The sequence below is a fragment of the Tachypleus tridentatus genome, chromosome 1 (genome assembly GCF_004210375.1).
Source record: "Tachypleus tridentatus isolate NWPU-2018 chromosome 1, ASM421037v1, whole genome shotgun sequence".
NCBI classification, from domain to species: domain Eukaryota; kingdom Metazoa; phylum Arthropoda; class Merostomata; order Xiphosura; family Limulidae; genus Tachypleus; species Tachypleus tridentatus.
In genome coordinates, this window is record NC_134825.1 from 66,362,108 (window position 1) to 66,378,621 (window position 16,514).

General features: G+C 31.0%; 1 protein-coding gene and 1 long non-coding RNA gene across 9 annotated transcripts in view; both read right to left on the minus strand.

Annotated features, from left to right (window-relative positions):
• LOC143250856 (calmodulin-binding transcription activator 2-like) overlaps positions 1-16,514 on the minus strand; it is a 188,657-nt gene that overhangs the window by 108,096 nt on the left and 64,047 nt on the right. The gene's annotated exons all lie outside the window — the stretch shown is intronic.
• Positions 724-13,357, minus strand: LOC143250895 (uncharacterized). Its single transcript, XR_013028425.1, has 3 exons — positions 12,928-13,357; positions 1,415-10,351; positions 724-1,191 (listed from the first exon to the last, which is right to left on the minus strand). It is a non-coding gene; the product is annotated as an uncharacterized LOC143250895 (long non-coding RNA).

Below are 16,514 nucleotides of genomic sequence, written 5' to 3' on the forward strand. Positions count from 1 at the left end.
CTATAACTTTTAATAAAAGTTTATTACGCATTATATAATGCATAACTGTTTTAAAACATGTATTGTTTTTATTATTCTGTATTATATTATGAATAATATTATTCTATATTATATATGAATTTCCGTAAAGTGAGGAATTCAACGCTCATTTATATTTTTGGTTTAGCTTTAAAACTCGTAAACATGAAGCTATAAATTTTTGTAATCAAAAAGCGTATGTCCTGTTTACCCTTTAAAGTTTCAAGAAGTTATAGTTTCATGTTTACGAGTTTTAAAGCTAAACCAAAAATATAAATGAGCGTTGAATTCCTCACTTTACGGAAATTCACCACAAAGTGCTTACATTTCAGCACTGAAACTTTATACACATACACAACACAATAAGTACTCACAGATGTTTTATATTCGCTTCACTTATATGCTGCTATTTTATATTTTTACATGCGTTTTGTGATTATTTCATCGAAAAAACCTATTTGTTTATGAGAATTTAGAAATAAAGTAGGATTCTACGCTTGTCACTGGTTATTGTTGAAACTTGAAACATAGAGTGACATCAGTGCTTTACTAGTTAATAATAAACAAAGTCTAAAGACTTTACTACTTAGAAATTTCCACAGCATGTACTTGTCGCATACGTCTAAAATGCTATCGTCAACATTGTGATGGTATATGTTACAATTTATTTTAAAACGTATTAGCAATTTAGCACGTAAACGCATCTCAAAACTAGAAGTTCATTTAATAACAGCCACGAGTAATATTAACATTCAGTACATTTGTTTATACTTGTATGAACATAAGGAAGTAAAATGTTAACATATATAAATAAAATTTAAGTTGTATTTTTTGATTTTCAAAACTGCAATGTAAATTTTCGGAAATATGTGATCCAAAGATTCATAGTACAAATATTTATATATATATCTGGTTTGATAACTTACCGCTGTACCAGCGGTAAGTCTTCGGATTTACAACGCTAAAATCAGGGTTTGATTCTTCTCGGTGGACACAACAGATAGCCAAATATGGCTTTGCTATAAGAAAAACACACTCTCTTCGGGAGTATTGGCTAATTTTAAGTATGATGTCGGATACATCATACTTAATGTTAAAAATGTGATAAAATTATTTGTTTCAAGTGTTCCACTGATATTCTATCTGTTGAAACCGGCTCTACATCCTCATTTCCTAGAAAGAAATCCGTGTTTTAAACATATTTTGCCTTTAGTTTGTTAGGATATTTACTTAAAAAAAACACACAAAAGAAACAATTATGTTCTGCATAAGAATAAATCTTTAAAAAATATGTAAAGTTATGTAGGTCTTGATTTAAGTCACACCAATCAAAATATGATGAGAAACTTTCACAGTTTTAACAACCCTCCTTAAAATGTTTTGAACTATTTATTACCTTATGTTTTCACCACTTTCTTCAGGATCACGAACAGCAACAATTATAAAATCACATGTCGAAGTTATAATGCTGACACTTATATAATCATATTGCCTTTCTACATATCTCCCTTTAACCTAGAGCTATGCACGTATTTCAGCGAGAAATCAATAACCAACTAGACAGTAACCACATGTACTAGAATAAAAAATAAATAGAAAAATCGTGGAAACAGACTTCGTAATGTCCGCATTGATCTCGAAAACACATAGCTTACACATGAATAGTATTTTGTCACTCTCAGTTTTTTTATATTAAAAACCAAATCAATTTATAGGTATATTTTAAAAGCACGGTGTCACTATTCTTGAACTGCACTAAAATATTATTTTCACGACGAACTGTGTAAACCTTAATTTTATATGCTGAACATTATTAAGTACACCAGAGTGTTTCTTTGTTTTTTGAAATTCCTGCAAAGCTACACGAGGGCTATCTGCTCTATCCGTCCCTAATTTTGCAGTGTAAGACTAGAGTAAAGGCAGCTAGTCATCACCACTCACCGCCAACTCTTGGGCTACTTTTTTACTAACGAATAGTAGGATTGATTATAACTTATAACGCCCCCACGGCTGAAAGGGCGAGCTTGTTTGGTGCGATGGGGATTCAAACCCGCGACCCTAGGATTATGAGTCGAACGCCTTAATCTACCTGGCCATTCCAGGCCCACCCAAGTGCTGCATAAAACAGAGAAACTACATTTTAAATTTTGTTGAAGAGCTCTTATAAATTCCAATTAATTTCAAATTATATAAACATATATATCATTTGAAATTAATGAGTAAACTGAAAAGCAGTTCCATACTGACAAATAAAACAGAAAATCAATATAAAAAAAGAAAACAATAAGACATATGTGATGAGATAGAAATTATAGGGTTCGAGCACTAAAGATTCAGGTTTTGAGCTGCGCATGCCTATAACTTAAGCTAAATTAATAAAACCTAACATTGCATTTCTCAACATTTGTACAAAAACAGTAAATTCAATTATGTGTTAATCACATGATATTTTTCAGAAATATTTCAATCTTTGCATATAATAAATCATTTTATTCTGGCAACATTAAAAAATCATTAAAACGTATATTTTGCTACAAAACTTTAAAAACGTTTCCAATCCTTAAAACAGCTTTTATTCTTTTCAGTGCTACTTTTATGTTTTAGCTTTGAATCTGTTGTTTTGATTACGTCTTTTAGATGGAATATCCTCAGTGCTTTTGGGTGCTATGGCTGCAGACACAAAATGGTGTTAAGTGGCGTTAAATACAACTAAAACACCATTACCTTACTTTTGTCTCTAAATATAAGTATGGGGTGTATACTTGAGATCAGTAATAAAATATAAATGGGATATTTGATTTTTTTTATAAATACAAATATATATATATATATAGGAATGTGTTCATGAATACATTTGACAGGTAATATGCAATAACAATAAAACATCTGATGATAAGATTTCAATACTCTTATTTTATGAAACAAAATTTGAACAAATGATAACACATCAGTATTTTATTTTTTTAAATGTAATAACAAAGATTTAGAACAAAATACATTGCAAAGGAGACTTTTCTTTGGTTTGTTTGGAATTAAACACAAAGCTACACAATGGGCTATTTGTGCTATGCCCACCACAGGTATTGAAACCCTGTTTTTTGGTGGTATGAGTCCACAGACATACTGTTATTCTGCTAGGGAGTTGAAGGAGACTTACAGATATTATAACTGTACACTGCACTGTTCATTATGAACATCAGTCTTTCACGTCTTGTCAGTGAAATTGACTGGAAAAGGGGAAGTAGAGGATGCTGAAACACTGAGGTAACACTTGACCAGTAGAGACAGGGTAGAAGATTTTTTTCATGTGTCTTCCAATAATATAGAGGGTTGTTTTCTTCATGAGCATCAAGGTAAATGTCGATCTATGTAGCCTCTGAAGATGAAGCTACTAGTTTCTTAGAGGCAGCAAAGAAACTAAAGAGCTTACTATAATTGCAAAGGGGGATTTACTGTTCTCTTTCAGTTGTAGGATTATTAGTTGAGGAACCTTTCTTGACTTCTTGCTGCAGAATCCTTTGACTGGATTCACAGAATATGGGTTTAGTGAAACATCAGTGAAGTTTAAATTTGTGATGCAATGCTGCAGCCAACCATAAGACATTTCATTGTTCATACTGAGCTAGCCAAGCATGAACAGAAACATCAGTGAAATTACATCTGGACTGCAGCATGACAGTGTCAGTAATCAGCACATGGCACTACATAACTTTAGGTAACAATGTTTTGACCCTGGTTAAAATCTCTTGCCTTTTCAAAAGTTATTAGGATTGTCATCAAATATTCAAGTAAGTTTGATCATAAGAATTAAGTTTTGATGTACTAGCATCTAGATTATCCAATTTATCCTGGAGAATCTTCAACATAGACTTAATCATTTTAATTTATGAGTTCCATTGTGTTTATATTACTTACTGAACACCGGCCTTTCCTTCAAGTAGATTAGTTGCTTGTGTTGATTTTTGAATGTAGGACACAATGGTCAATGCTTTGGAAATTACTTTTAGCAGTGGTCCAATATTTCTCATGACCTCTATATCCACAAACTTTAGTGTGTAAGTAAAAGCAAGGGTCATGTTCAAGAAGAAATTGGAATAAACTGTCTGCCAATTTCAATTAATCCAATAGTTCATTTTTTGAGTTGCTATCTGTAGATGAGCTATTGCCTTCTCTCACAGTACACAGTGTTTGCAGTTCAAATTCAGGCAAAAAGAGAGCCCTGATTATGTTGAATGTGTTATCATATACCACATGACACATTGTTGCTGATTTTAAGGATTTATTATTTCATCATATTGAGCCACAATGTCAACATATATGTGATGCCTCTTGAAACTCTGATATATCAGCATGACTGTTGCATTTTCCAGTCGCTCCAAGCAACCTGTTCATTTCATGATGAAGAGAAACCTACTTGAAGTTGAAATGTATTCTCAAGAAGGCTGATAGGGGTATTAAAACTTTAATTAAAATAAAGCATAGAACAGTGTTTTGACCTTCTTAGGTCACCTTCATTAAATACCTATACCAGCCATCTTGAAAAATATATTTTTACATGTCTTTATTTCATATATTCACAGAAATATTGATGTTGGGTATAAGTGGCAGTAGAGAGATGATGTTTTGTTGAACTTCATCCAATCTGCTCTCGTCAAGACTGTGAATAGATGCTCACGACTGGGAAGAATATGTTGAGAATTCATGGATACCATTAGATCTTGAAAACCTTTTGTCTCCACCATTTAAATTGATTGTAATATTCTGGCAATAAAACTGATGAGTTTGTTAGTGACGTCCTTCTGACAATGGTGTGTAAACTCATATTTAGTTTATTCTGTACAGTATGCTGCCAATGTAGACTGTTGCACCTAGGTGGAGGTACCAGATCCAGATCTAGACTTTTGTAGCTCTGCATCATAACTATGCTATAAAAATAAAAGTGTATCTCAATTATATAATATAGAATATATTTATGAAATTTCTGAAAGTCATAAACTTGAAGATGATGATGACGTTAAACAACCTACATGATACTGTGAGATGGTTAGCCCACAACATCTCATTACAGCAGCACTATTAAAAATTATTTCCTTATACTCCTTTCTATAGTTGGCAATGACATCTGAATCAGTATAATAAAATGAAGTATTAAAAACAGACTTTATTTGTATTGATAATAAGCTCTCTCTATATGTATACTCATAATTATATTTTCCTAACTTCATTCGTACAAGGATCTCAAAGTCTAAGCTCAAAACGAAGACATAAAACTTTATTTCTTATCATATAATTTTTATAATTGTGAGTGTGTGTGTAATTATTATATGGTTTTATTATATTCATTGTTTTTGCTCATAGTAAAAATTTAAAACTAAGTTTTCAAAATGCTCTCTCTATTGGCTAATTTACTTAAGAGATCAATGCATATTAGACATGTTTAACTTGAAACAGCTTTTCTACTTCAGAAAAGTTCATATAAAGTAGAATAATGTACAGAAATACTCACATTTATCCTAGTCAATTAAAAATACTGAAAGTAATCAAATAGCCTTAACACTACCTAAAAGTTAAAGGTAGTAAGAATATTCTCCATTAAAAAAAAAAAAGGTAAATTTCATGACTCGCATGCTATCTAGAGCAAGCCGTTGGAATATTTACTAAATACAGACTCTGTGAAATCTTTAAGTTACTACTCATTTGCAATAGTTACAGTAAGAATCCAGAGTTGTCCATAATAATATTATAAAAGCAAAGCACTTTTTCTTTTTGATATATAAAAAACACAAGGTTTGTGTGTGTGTGTATAAGTTGATGATGTTTTAAAATCCTTTTAGGCTTGTCTTGATGGATATTTCTAACCTCATTATTATGAGAAGTATAGATACTCTGTCATCTTCTTTTTCTTAACGTGAGAAACCACTGAAGTGGGAACATTGCATTCTAGAAGAATTGGTAATGCCAATCTTCTGTACATAATATGTTGAATGAGGCTGGTTTTGAAATGTGATTATTTATTCCATATGATTACAGTGTAACTGTTTTTATTCAATTTATGCATTCATTAAGTTAACGTGAGGCTTTTTTTTCAATCTTGGCTTGTGGATAAATATTTTTTTCCTCGTAAACCTTTACTTTCAAATCAATATCTCTGATTCACTCAAGTCAAAAACATATACATTCCCCAAATATATAATAAGAAACCTCCTGTTCTGTCACATGCTCTAATTTGTTTGTGGTATAATAATGAGTTATGTTGATAGACATTCCTTTTCATACTTCTTTGTACTCTTATTAATGATAAATTATAATCTTGGAAGAACTTGAAAATTATATTTTCTAGATAAAAGACACTGGGTGAGAGGAATGTATTGCCAAAAAAACATAAAACATAGTACAGTCTATGGAATGTCTTTCATCATTTGTGCAGGTTCATGTCTATAATCTTAATTTGATCACAGAACCACAGTCTGAAAATTTGAACAAAATTCTTGTACTGAATTTAAAGTTCAGCAAACATTAGAGGCAGATGACTTACCATTGCTATAGATGGAGGTCTCTATATGGACTCAGATTGTTTAATATGGGTGGAGGTGAGCCCCATTACCAACTGATGCCAAATGCTGTCAGGAGGGGAATGAAAAGTGTTACTGAATGATAGAATCCAGTAAACAGGGATACCTCATCTCCAAAGACAACAATTAGTTCAAGAAAGAGAAGACAGAGACCCATAATCTGAAAAGTTATGTGAGCTATTAAATCACTAAGGGTGGAAGAGGAGCATGAGGTATCATGGAGTAGAACAGCAATGCATTTTTCATGACTGTAGGTCATTCAGTTGACTGATAAAAAGATACAGGTACCAGCTGAAATACCAAGAAATATCATCTATCCATTAACAGCCAATAGTGAAGAATGAAACAGATAATACCAGTGAGATTTAAGGAAATCCAAAGGAAGACTTATGCCACAGACAGATTCAACAACCTGTAACATAATATTTGGAACTGAACTTAAACAATCCAGCACCAGATGCTAATGAGCATTTGATATTGAAGTAACTACATGCCATAGATTTATTCATAGCTCAAGTATGATGATATTTAAATATAATGGAAAGGTGAGGTATCTATCAGCGAGTTTAAAGCTTGAAAGTAAAACTATAAAAAGAGACCATATAAAACCAGATGGAAGTTACGAAATAGTTATAATTTAACAGAGAATGTTTCTATAATAATTATGTTTGAGGTATTCACGTAAAGGAAGACCAACAACAGGTGCCATTGCACCACCTCAACTAGAATAACTTACAGAAGTGCTTGATTGTATCTTAAGTGACTCAATTTCTGCCCAAAGTAGTTTTACTATCAAGTGTACAATCAATGTTATCAAAGGTGCCCATTATAGTTGTGTCACAGCAGCAGTGAAGGATACCTTTATCCAGATAAAATTATACAGGGTGAGGTAGAGCACTTATAATTGGTTGCAGAATAATATGACATGTCAGAAGAATTTGCCCATACCTCATGTTACCACAACACTGAAGGAACATGTAATTCTGTTTAACTACACAACAGTTGCAGCAGGGTTACTTACAGTCAATGACTGTCACAGCCCTGGCTCCATTAAACTGTTGGAACTCAAGTCAAGTTTAACCACTGATCTGTGATATCACAGTGATCAGAATGTGTATAAATATGTTTTGGTCAGTTTAGTTTATGAAAAATTTGATAATATGAGGTTGATTTTGTGGTTGACCTTGCAGTGCACTAGGCACTTCTGCATGAAACTACCTTATTCTAGACATAAGCTCAATGAGCAAAGAGGCACATTTCACTATACTTTTATGTTTTTACACAGAATGAATATTGCTGATAATGAATGGATTAATAAGCACTAGTGTCTTAAGGATGAACTAACTAGATAAATTATCAGATAGCACAAGTTGTAGCTTTATAGTAAAACTATCAAATTCCTATCTGTTAAAATACAAAAACAGAAGGAAGCTACAGTATCAAGTACTATATAGTTTTGGCTTTAAAATAATATAATTTTATTTAGTGTTTCTGTAATTTCTTAAATTATGAAAAAAATTGTCCAACTTTGTTGTGAGGATTTGTTTTTTAGAAAAACAAACAAAAATAACTTTATCTTAGAATTAACTTTTCTTATTGTTGATCAGAAAGTTCCATGTTGTATATTCAGACAATTTCAATTTGACCAATTTTCCAAAAACATGCTACTTATTTACTTTTTTGCAATAACACAGGTCACTAATTCTACTCATAAATTGTAAACAATGCATAAAATGTCAAAGATTTATTGGTGGCATAAGATCCAATGATTTAAAATGGTGTCAGGTCAAGTTCGATAATATTTTTTCTCACAATATTATCAGTAATTTTGAAGTTTGTGCAAATTTACTCGAGGGCTATCTGCACTAGCAATCTCCAACTAAGCAGTGATAGAGGGAACACTATCTACTTCCAACTTGTGGACTACTCGTTTATCAACAAATAATGTGATTGACCATCATATTATAATGCCCACACAGTTGAAAGAGCTATAATGTTCAGTAATAGTAATTGGAACCTAAAACCTATAGATTGCGAGTTGAGTGTCCTAACCACCAAGCCATACCAGGCCTAATATTATGAATCAAAACTAATTATTTCTAATATATATACCTTCTTTTCAACAAATTATAAGTTATTTTCTTATTTACTTTATTTAATTACAATACATTTTATTAATATTCCAAACATAAGGATTTGAGTTATCTGCATATTTTGCCATACTCTCTAAATCTCAAAAAGGCAAATTTGTTGTCATTGTACTGCAATAATGAAAGAATCAAAATGAAACACACTTTTGTATAGTTCAGAAATCTAACTAAATTTACTCAGGCAGTAATAACTCCAGATGTGAGCTTTGTGTCAGTGTTGATTTGTAATTATGGACAACTGACTACTCACACAAGTTTTTATTGGTTGTACATGGCAAAACTTTTGTGATAATTATCTTATTCACAACATTACAAGAGATTTACCTGACATCATCAGGTTGGAGATGAGAAATAGAGAAACTGTGAATAAAATAAGTTTTATTATGTGCAATCAATAAATACTTGTGTGAATTTTCAAAACATAGTTCTTTCTAATATTTAATTGGTCATTCACCTTTGTGCAGGATTGGCTGTTGGTATGGTGTTAAATCAGAAATGACTGTAACTAGCTGTATGATTGAGATTTCTTTAAATACATCATAGATGAGAGTGAATGCATGTTTATTAGATTAGCCAAGGTTATTATATGGATATTGTACAGAAAATTTGGACTCCACCTTAGTAATACAAAATCAGTAAACTGCCATTGGAATATGCTGACGTATATGTCAGACCAGATAGTCAACTCAGTCAACAAATAGTCATAAGCCACAAAAGAGATACAGATGATGTACCTATAATAAATTGGCTGCCGTTTAGGTTTACCTGGAGTATTAAGGCAGAAGCTAGTGCTTTAATTTAAGAGGATGGGTTAAAGGTACAGAGCACTAGAGCTACCTGTGCTAAACAAATGATGTATAAACAAACATTACTGAAAGAAAAAAATGAAAAAATAAAAATAAATAAGAAAATAAAACAACATTTTTTATAAAACAAGGATAAAAGATTAAACAGAATTTAAAAAGTCAATTTCTCACAGAAAGTTACAAACATGATCAAACTGGACATTGCCACCATTGCCAATGGAACAGTTCAATGTTAAAGGCAAAACCTTGAATAAAACTTGTTTTAAATGGTGCTGCTACTACTGGCATCTTTTCCATAAAAAGTGTTTGATATTTTTTCACAAGTATGTGAAAAGTAGATGGGATTATATGGGAGCAAAATTATATTAAACTGATAGTGACATAAATATTTGCTTTATTATTTATTTTGAATAGGAAAGGACACTGCTCTAATAAGGAACAAAATAACTGATTACATTAGCAGTGATGCACAGATATTTTTCATTATTTATTTTGATTATTACAAGACACTGTTTTAGAGAGAAACAAAAATTACTATTATATCATGTTTCAGAGAGAAATTAGATATCATATACAAAATAAAAACCATCTAAGTAGTATGACTTGCTTTAAAAAAAAAAGAAATATGAGTTCATAATAAAATAAATTGAAAATATGTTGATATCTTTAGTTTCTTCTCAATTTACATAACATCTGCAATTTAATTTGATGATTTTTTCTGATAATTTCTGCTGAAGAGTAAATTTTACAATGACCTGCAGAACTAGCCCCTAAAACTGCAGGCTTTGGGGACCCAGCTGTCTCCCTAAGAAAAAAAAGAAAAAAGATAATACTGAGCTTGGAATTATTTTAACAAATGGTTTAAAAGATCTAGATTTATTCCTATCTAATTTTGTAAACTGTTTGATCTTCTCTAAACTATTTTGACATTAACTGTGTAACATAAAAATATTGTGGAAGATATTCTGAATGACTGTTTCAATATTTACAATAAAAGTTATGAGATCAAAATTTTCTTCCAGGTTTTAAATGGATTAGGTGAAACAATCAAATTTACATATCAGAACAGTAAAAACAACAAACTGCTCTTACACATTCTTGTTGTAGTTAAAAAATAGTATGAAGCTATGACTGATCTTTATTATAATCCTATGAACTCACATATGGATTTAAATGTTTTTGTTTTAATATCAATCATCCCAAATCAGCAAAGTTAATCTTCCCTGTTGCTTATATTTTAACATTTAATACAAAGTCGAGAAGTCTCAGATAAAAAGAACTGAAGGAATTTTTGATAAAATGTCATTATCCAGAGAAGACTATTCATAGGTTTTAATTTGGTGAAGAGATCAACAGGAGAAGAAAGAAAGAAATATAAGGATAGTAATGAAAACATTATTCCATTAATCATGGTTAATAATTCAGAAATATCAATCAAGATCAACTTTACTCAAAAACAAATTGTCCAAGTTGTAGATACGTTAAAGAATATTTTGGAAAATTGTAAAATAATTTGGGCTAAATAACAGCTTGCAAGCTCATGTATAGGTAACTTTACAAAAATTTAAGTACAGAACTAAGGCAGTATTGTTCCAAGTAATACATAAATATCTATTTTTTAATATGTACAAACAAATTAGGAAATTTCCTTCCTGATCCAATGGAGCAGGAGTTATTGAAGGTTGTTTTAATTGTAATGCTAAAAATGTAACTTCTATAATTAATTTGTTCTATTTGTGGAGAATTTTATGTTAAAGAAATTGATAATTTGAGATTTGAAGTTAACGTACACTGCAATCATTTTAAACATCTAGAAAACTGTGCCCTCCAATAAGTATTTTTCTTTTTAATTTTGTCCTTTTGGAATGGCAATAAAAAGACAAAAGCAGTTATCTTTGAAAAATACTTTACTTGTCTTTGAGAGATTGTTTAGGCAGAGTATTCATGATGATACTTTGTAGAATGGATGGCAATTAACTGTGGTGGAGACACAAGTATAGAAGATGACGTTTCAAAAGTCTTCCACCTTTTGTCTTCATGGTTATATCAATTATTTTGGATGTACAATAAATATACTTTGTGTAACTTCAAAAACATTGTAAAAGTTATTCAGTACTAAGTAAAGCATTTTCTAGAAATAATATCTGTAATGTGTTAAATTTGTGCATTGTATAACAGTAAATTTATGACTAACAAAAAAATTGGTTTAATGTTGATTTTGGTATAAAGACACATTTGAGTTAGAGTTTGATTTTGAATTGTTAGTAATAAGATAATTTTTTCTTTTTTTAATTCAGTTTATAAAACAAATTAAGTTGAAAAATAAAACTGTATATTTTACTTTTATCCAAACAATAAACTTTTAACTTAAATGTTATTAATTCCAAAGAGTATTTGGTTGTTTTCTTTATACTGAAAAGCAGCTTGTGATGCTACAAAACCAGTAAAATAAACAGTTTGGTAAAAAAAAGAAAGGATTGAAATGGTCATATTCTCCATTTCATGCAATATTTTTACAATGATTTTTGATTAATCCCAAAATAATTTTGTTCAAAAGATTTAGTTGTTTCTTTAAAATATAAAGACTAACTAGAATAGGCCCTTATTCTCACCACCACCAACAAAACAAAAATAACTACATAAATAAATTATGGGTGAAAATGCACATATAAGCAATTCCACAGACATACAGATATACAGTACAGCCAACAGGTAACCTAGTTACGAAGAGCTAAAATAAACACTTAACACTCTTTATATGTAAAGATATACAGAACCATTACATGAAATGGGAAGGTTCACAATATGTATGTGACATTTAGATCAACTGTTATATGTTATCACACATGAGCACTGCTTTTATCATATTCCTGTATTTTCATGACATTCAAAACGATTTCAACTTTAGAGATTAATATGTCAAACATAACTTTTGATAACAGTACTTCTACATAAGCATGTAAACAAATTATTATTTTGCAATTTAAACATGACACAATTATGAAAGTCTGAAATATTACTTCAGTGTTTGTGCTAGCTATTTTGATCAAATTGTATGATGTAAAATATCACGAGAAAAGAGTGAAATAAACAAAATGTGACTGATGTTTAGGTATTTATATAAAACGACTTAAACCAACAGCAAAATCTAAGATATCAAACAGGCATGGAATGAAACAGATGTTTTTCTCATAACCACAACTCTAACTCCATACAACAAGCTGAGCAAGTGGATCTTTCATTAGGTCATACAGCTCAATAAACGTAGAGAGTCAAATCTGTGCATGTGCTTTCTTATAGCAAAGCTTCATCCAGCTATCTGCTGTGTTCACTAAAGAGAACTGAACCCCTAACTTTAGCTTTTTTAATTCGGAGACTTACCACTGCTACATTGAGAAACTGGAGAGTCAAAAATTTGTTGAACTGCTCATTGTGAAATTTAAGGGATTTTTCCAACAGTCTGTTGTATTCACAAAGTTCCTTTCTTTTTATTGGAGTCTCATGAATCCATAATCTGAATTTTTTCTGTCCCAAAACAAAAGCTGTAAGAAGACACGTCTCGTGACATTCCATCTCATCGCCATTGGAACTCCAGTCAATCATTTGTGATCAGTTTGGCTGTATTGATGAGATCATGATTTGCGCTGTAATCCGATTCCACGTGTTCGGTTCACTTGTATCCACCATTTAAGCGATATCGTTCCCCGTCAGCATTGCTGCGCCGATCACGTGTGTCCAAGACTTAAGATACCAGAAAGCGGCTCAATTTACACCAGTATTCCAGATATCGTTATGAAATTATTAATAATGATAACGAAAAAGGTGAAAATGTTCTACATGTAGAATTCTGGTATTAATATACATAAAATGTTTGTATGTAGAGATGTTAATATGAACAGAAACATGTTACACTTTATAACATTTTTCCTGCAATTCGAGTCCAAAGTATACTTGACGAACACGTACGTATGCAGATTAAACACTTGAAGTTATATAAATTCTGCGTCCCATGAGTTGGGAAGAGGAAGGGAAGAAAATAATTACTAACATAAAGTAATGAAACCAGAAGGTCAAAGCTACAAAACTGAGTTACTTAAAATTAAAAAAAAACTTTATCCCTACTTTCGTAAATCACTATAATTATGTTAATCTGGACAAAAGTAAGGATATATTTAAGTTACTCAGTTTTGTAGTTTTGACTTTCTGGTTTAAATATTTTTGTAGGATTAAAATTTTTTATATTACTATAGTTATATAGATTACATATGCTTGTTTTTATATATATTTTTTAAATTATTATGCGCCCCATTTATTAGATATATTTTTGGGCGTCAGCAATGCCAAGCGCAGGACGAACGTATACCTGACATGCTTTTATTCCTTATTAGGATTTTTACCAACCTATCCTCAAAACTGATAATATGCCCAATATAATGCATTATACATAATATAGACACACACACCATTATCCTTTTACGTAGAAGAGGAGAATCATTGAGACCCTAGACGGAAGAGTTCTGTGAAAGAATTAGAGCGATGAAGTTCGTAACTTTTTTAATGTACGCTTGTCTGGAAAAGCCAAATGAAAATTCGTGGAAATATATGAAATTTTTATCCACTCCATTAACACGTACACAATGAGTTAGGTGGTTTTATACGTGCAATAAGCTTTAGTTTTGTTCAGCCAATAACGTGAAATTAATATTCAGATATTTTAAAGTTGGTTTAAACTGGCGATTTTTATAGCTGACACTATTTCATCATGATCCCTATTATTAGATGTTACTGTACTTCATGATAAATGAAAACAGAAGTTGTAAGTAAAATAAGCAAAGATGTTCATGACTTGAGTAAAAAAAATATATCAATTTTTTTCTAATTATTTATCCAGTAGTGCTTATAAAAGTTCATAATTAAACCGGAATGGAAAACATTGTTTACGAAGAGAAAAAAATATTTTTGTTGGAAAAACAAAACCAGCTAACGCTGCAGTATTTACCAATTGTAAATATTGCAGTGTTGGGTGTGAACTTCTCATATTCAAGTCGTCGAAAACACGCAATAAACATTCAAAGCAATACGAACGAACTTGTCTTCAGGCTCTGTTTAATTAGAGCTTTAAATATGACCTAAGCTCGATTTTCTTCTGGCTTCTTAATTACATTATTCGAAGCAACCGTATGCCACATCATGAAGGAATAATTAATAACTGAAATGTAAATCTAAAAGAGCCTATTCTGTTTTGAAGCAAACTTAATTTGTTTAAAAATACTAAGTATTAAATGAACGTGATGTATTTAATAAAGGAAAAATATTTTAAATAAACATTTATAATACTGGAATTTTCTACTATAACCATCTTTGAATATCAGTTTTACATTTAAGTTAAAGATATACTCTTACAGGCGGAAAAGAAAAAAAGAAAACATCATGTAAGAGAAACCACTTTGGTAACCAAAGTTGAAATTTTATAAATAATAATGTAAACTGTGGTTTACACGCGTGTAAAAAATATGTGTGTTTTGGCATTTTGGTGGGGAGATTAGTCACACATATTACGTCAGTAGTGGAGAGGAGAGGATATGAAAATATTACGCTTATTGGGGCAGAAACTTAAAAACTTTCACAGAAAATTTATGATTTATAGCAATAACTGAAATATTATGAAAGAAAGAAACGTAAGTTGGTGCACACCACATTCAAATTTTATGTTTTTAGAACAATCAATTGTATTCATTTACTATCGCTGTCGAAAAATCAAACCTTTACACGCCGAAATCGTGTTAATTGGGTATGAAAGCACGGTACGATAGTACAGTAAATACATGTATATATTTAACATAGTGATACGTGTCCCTCCTTTGTTCAGACAAATATACTAGAGTTCCAATTAAGATCACAGCAATAACTGTGTAGTGGTAAGAATGTTATACGACTATATTTAGAATTTCTTTAAATCGAAGTTTTTAACTTTTCTGTGCTATGAAACGCAAATTACAACACAGGATAGGAGTTATTATGCGAATTTAAATTTTTGACAATATAGGTACTTAGCTGATTTTGAACACTACTTCTGCTTATGCGCAACTTTGTATTGTATACATACCTAACAAACCGATTAACTTTTGAATTGCACTTTAAGCTGGTTCATACATGTGCACCCACACTTACCTAGTTTCAAAACGTGTACGATCTATGGTAAACAAATACTATAATTTTGCTAAGGATGGTGTATTTGGACTATTATATAAGAGCGCGTGTTAACGAGTTTACGTTACATAATATTTATCTATTAACCTACGATCGTTTTATAAGATATTTCTGTCCCTTTCCCTTTTCAAACATCTAATTTGAACTTAATTTGTTTATAAACAAAGGTCTATACAAACATGAGAAAACATAGCTGAAAAGGCAAAATTTCAAAATATCATAATATAAAACCGAAAACAAAAATCCTGAAACGAAACGAAAACTGAAAATTACTAATGAAGAGAACAAGTTACAACTTTTATACGAAATCAGTTTTGTCTCTTCAAGGAAAACGGTTTTCAATGTGACTTAGAAAACTCGCAAAAACTATATACAATAGGTATAGAGGCTGTAACAAGAAATCAAAGCGCTAGAAATTAGAACCAAAATGGAGGCAATGAAACTGCAGTGAAACAACGGGCTTGGAAGTGTCGTACGTATTCGTGAGAGACAGAGAGAGAAAAAAGAACTGCATAAGCATACTACAAAACGAGTAACTTATTATTTATCATTCTATATCAGTCATACAGAAAATACTGAATCAATGATTGTTTGTTTTGAATTTCGCACAAAACTACACGAGGGCTATCTGCGCTAGCCGTCCTTAATTTAGCAGTTTAAAGCTAAAAGGAAGACAGTTAGTCAGCACTACCCACCGCCAACTGTTGGGTTACTCTTTTACCAACGAATAGTGGGATTGACCGTAACATTATAGTGCC